This window comes from Pygoscelis adeliae, unplaced genomic scaffold (genome assembly GCF_000699105.1).
Source record: "Pygoscelis adeliae isolate BGI_AS28 unplaced genomic scaffold, ASM69910v1 Scaffold120, whole genome shotgun sequence".
Lineage (NCBI taxonomy): Eukaryota > Metazoa > Chordata > Aves > Sphenisciformes > Spheniscidae > Pygoscelis > Pygoscelis adeliae.
This window is the reverse complement of record NW_008824032.1, coordinates 4,256,571-4,260,948: the sequence shown is the minus strand read 5'-3', so window position 1 is coordinate 4,260,948 and position 4,378 is coordinate 4,256,571. Positions and strand designations below refer to the sequence as shown.

Sequence of the window (4,378 nt, the reverse complement as noted above, 5' to 3'; positions counted from 1 at the left end):
AGGCCCGGGGCTGCCGGCGGGAAGGGGTGGTGAGGGAGCTGTAACGCGCGCTGGGGGGTCGGTTTCTGTGAGCGGATCGCGGGAGGGGCCCTGCAGCTGCCCGGTGCTGTGCAGCTGTAGCCGTCTGGGCCCTGTGTTAACAACCCCCAGGCCTGAAATAAATGAAGGTGTAAATAAAGGCGGCGTCTGGGCCTGTAAAAGTGAGCCACAGCTGCTGCAGAGAGTGGTATTGCTGCCGTGCTCGCTGCTCCGTGCAAACCTTCCCCGGCCGCTTCAGTCACGCTCTCCTTGGCTTTGCAGTTGGGTGGGTGGTTAGGCCAGGGGCTTGGCTCCCTGAGCCCAGCTTTCACCGCTCCAGTGTCTCAGCACAGCCTTAGACGGCTCTGTGCTTCAGGAGCAGGTCAACAGGGCAACGTTCATAAGCGCCAAAGCAGGTCGATGTTGAGCCTGAATGCTTTAAGAAGTGCTTTCCGCTGCCCTGTGGGGAGCCCATATTTCAGTCCCTGTGCTAGTTCGGGTTTCTTGTTTCCTGCGGCAGGGGGAGTTACTTCTTGTGCTCAGCGTGCACCTCTGCCCGGGGACGAGAGGGTGACAATGGCACAACGTTATTAACAATACACAGCACTTGAGTCCATGTACAAGGAAAGATCTTGAGAACTTCTACTTGGCTTGTTTTGTGTTTGTTTTGATATATTGTGCCTCATAATAAGGGTTGTAGCAGTAGTAGTAGCTAGAGTGACCTACACTTGAGGTCTGTCCTAGCTTAAGTGAAGGAAAGCTGGAAAACATCTTGTTGAGAAATTATTATTATACAATGGTAGAGTGTCACAGACATTTTCCGTAACCTGAAGTGTGTCCCTGGATGTAGTACTTACATATGTAAAAAAGTGGCTGGAGCTGAAAATCAGGCCGTCTTCTAGGAATGCAAAGTAGCAGCTTAATTATCAATTAGGTTCCTTGTAGAGGCCTTTGTAGCGACTCAGGGCATTTTTGTGTGTACAAGTTCCTGAATATGGTTTAAGTTAATGGATTTGCTGGTGTCTCTACTCTCCGGCAGGGTAAACCAGCTTTGCTGACACCTGTTGTGCTTTTCCTGCAAGGCAGTTGTTTGGGATGGCCCAGTTGTGCAGGACCCGTTTCTGGTGGCTTCAAGGTGTAACTGTGTATAGAGTGTATTGGATGACTGCGTAAATGTAACAAATTGCTTTTATTCCCAGGCATTAAGCTTCGTCCCTATCAAATACAAGGTGTAAACTGGCTGGTGCAATGCTACGAAGTCCGGCATGGCTGTATCCTGGGTGATGAGATGGGTCTTGGGAAGACTTGTCAGGTGTGTTGTCCTTGTCTTCTGGAAAATGATCTCTGCCTAATTTAGCCCAATGTTTCTGCAGAATGTAAAGAAAATCACCCTAATGATTGGTTGGTTAAGCAGCCCCATCCTGAAGTCCATACTCAAAAGAGAGAGCTCATTGTTTCTTTCATTCCTTAATCACTTAAAACCCCTGTTAGGTCCTGAGTGACACTCCAAAAGGTTTCAGGGTTTTGTAAAAAGATGAGTGGTCATTTTACACAGACATCTGAATGTGTAATTCATAGCACAAAGAGTTGAAGGGACAATACACAGCCAGTACAGAGGGAATGATGTCGTTTGATGCACCTGCAGCAAGATGATTTTTGGGTTTGTTAACACATGGATTAAAATTTACAGGTGTAAGTTTTTCAGTGCTCCTTGGGGTTTTTTTGGTAAGTTTTTAAATGGGTTTCAGTTTTGTTGGAAAATGAATGTTTGTGCTTTGGTTCAGCTGGTGGTATTAATGGGTCTTAAATAACAAACGGGTAGTTTTAGAAAGTGATGTATGATAGATATTCTTTTTTGTGACTGTGGAGAAAGGCCTTTGGAAAGGGGCTCCAGATATCAAGGTCACATTTTGGGATCTAAGCTTTTTTTGTCATTGATGGTGGATCTCACCTGACATTCTCTTAGCTCTGCTTTGTGCTAGAGAACCTGTGGGAACCAGCTACAAAGCTCAAGAGGTAGACAGTTTATGTAGGTTCAGGCTATTGGGTTTAACCCTTTTCTTATTATAAAAAAAATATTTTCCTTGCCTTCTAGACTATTTCTCTACTTCTTTATTTGACAAAAAAATTAACGAACAAAGAGAGATTTCTGATACTTTGTCCTCTGTCTGTTCTGAGCAACTGGAAGGAGGAACTGGAGAGGTAAGTTTCAACAGTTGTCCAGCTCATCATATTCTTGTACAGCAAGTTACAAAGATTCTCTTCAAATGGGCTCAGCCCAACAGTTTTCATCCTTTCAAAAGGAAAAAAAGTAAAAAAGGTAAGCTACTGAAACTACAGATCAAACACCACTTGCAGTTAATGTGTAGGCTTTACAATGCTGTGGTATACATTAATTCATCCAACTTATAGTATTGGCTGACTTTCAGTACAAATGCCCCCACTAGCTCCTTGCTTTTTTTTGTTTTGTAACCCTCCATGCTCAGCCTCTCTTAGGCAAAATCTGCAGAAGACAGCCAGGATTCTGTATGATGAAAGGTAAGACCCAAGTCTTACCCAATAGTATCTTTCTTGGCATGCTCACATATGCATGCAAAATACATCTGTGCATGCAACCCGTCTTCACTGGTGTGCAGTGACTGTGCTGATGGCACATTTGCGTGCCTGGAATATACATTTTTAAGCTGGAGCCCAAACATTCCTTTTAAGAGGAAGGGCAGAAAGTTTAAGATTAGAACAGAAGTCTGTCTATGTGGCTGTCAGGCAATGCTGTCTCTCAGTGTCTGAAGTCATCCAGGTTACATTCTGAAGTGAGCTGGCCTGATCTAGATACACTTCTGGTTGGAATAGTTGGGGAAGGTGCATCCCTTCATAAATCAGCAGTGAACAGATATCCAGGAGGAACATTGGGCAAATATCAGTGGTGGAATTAAATGTGGAAGAATTTTATGGTCCCAACTCTTCCTCCATGGAACTGGTTTTATCTGCTTTTTGACTAAGAGGATAGATTTTTGAGGCCCTGGCTTGGACCTGTTTGCTGCAGACATTGTTTGCCTTTATTTTAGCATGATTTAGGCCAATTCTTTGGTCCCAACTGGGCAAACTGTATTCATTCACCTGCTTCTCATGAGCTTTTTCCAGTTCAGAATGGCAGATGGGCCATGAGACTGGTTTTCAATCATCTGCCTTGGACTTTGAGACCTAGGAGAGCGCAGTTTATTTGGTACTTGTCCAAACCAGAACCAGCAGCTGAGGTGCCAACCTGAGATGCAAATTAATCAGGAAAGGGTTAGATTCAGAAGTGAGATCCAGCCACATCTCACAGGAGGGTAGGGTGTTTGGATAGGAGGTTCTCGTTATCTGTGCAGTAGCTATGTTTGATAATGGGGTCCAGGGTCATAAACACATGAAAGACTTAGCTTGGCTCACTGCTTTTTCTCTGTCTTTCTCTTGACAACAGGTTTGCTCCAGGTCTTTCCTTTGTGACATACATAGGCAGCAAGGAGGAACGACCCAAACTGCAGCAGAACCTGAAAGAGCAATCTCACTTCCATGCACTCTTGACAACATACGAGGTACATGATGTCTTTGACACTTGAAAGGAGGGCTCAAGTTTTTCCCCACCTTTTCCATTCCTCTGTACCACCCAGTTCATGCCTTGTCCTCTGTACTCATCTCTGGCCTTCCTCAGTGATTTTCTACTCTGTAACCCATTTCATCAACTGATCTAAGTTGCTGCAGTTTTTGTGTCCCTAAGATAATCTACTTTAACCCCAGCTTTCCCTCATAGCTGTATCACACCTTGAGTAAAGAAAACAGACACATGTCCATCCTAAACTAATGCTAGATGGTACTGCATTGTCTTTGTATGGTGCCTTACAGACCTTTAACATTTAATAGAAGCGTACACATGTGTGATGTTTATTAAGATTCTATTAATCAGGCAGTGCAAGAACACTTAGAGTTTGCCTTTTTTGTGCCCTTTTCAGCATGCCCTCCTCAGACAAAACTCTCATTCCTGGACTGCAAAATGGTGGGGTTCCTGTTACAATTGATAGGACTTTGGGCTGAATCTGATCAGAGCTCTCCTGAGAAGGTCCTGTCCTGCTGTAAATGGAACCAACCAGAACAGTATTGCTTCCTTGGTCACTGCTTTGGACTTTGCATGATCTGGTGCTTAGTTATCTGGAGTGGAAAAAAGCCCTTCTTTTCCTCTGAGTCAGTCCCACTCAGGTGTTACTTCATATCAGCACTCTGATTTTATTTTAACAATCTCTTAACAATACATCAACTTGAAATTAGATGAAAAGCATCTCTTACAGCTCCTTTTTTGTTTGGTTGGTTGTTGTTTTTCCCCCCC

General features: G+C 44.2%; 1 protein-coding gene across 1 annotated transcript in view; it reads left to right on the top strand.

Moving 5' to 3' along the window:
• Nucleotides 1-2,121: 2,121 nt before the first annotated feature.
• CHD1L (chromodomain helicase DNA binding protein 1-like) overlaps nt 2,122-4,378 on the top strand; it is a 24,119-nt gene continuing 21,862 nt past the window's right edge. Inside the window, exons 1-2 of the mRNA XM_009329396.1 lie at nt 2,122-2,220; nt 3,479-3,593. The gene's annotated coding sequence lies outside the window, so the exon portion shown is untranslated. The remainder of the gene's footprint in view (nt 2,221-3,478; nt 3,594-4,378) is intronic.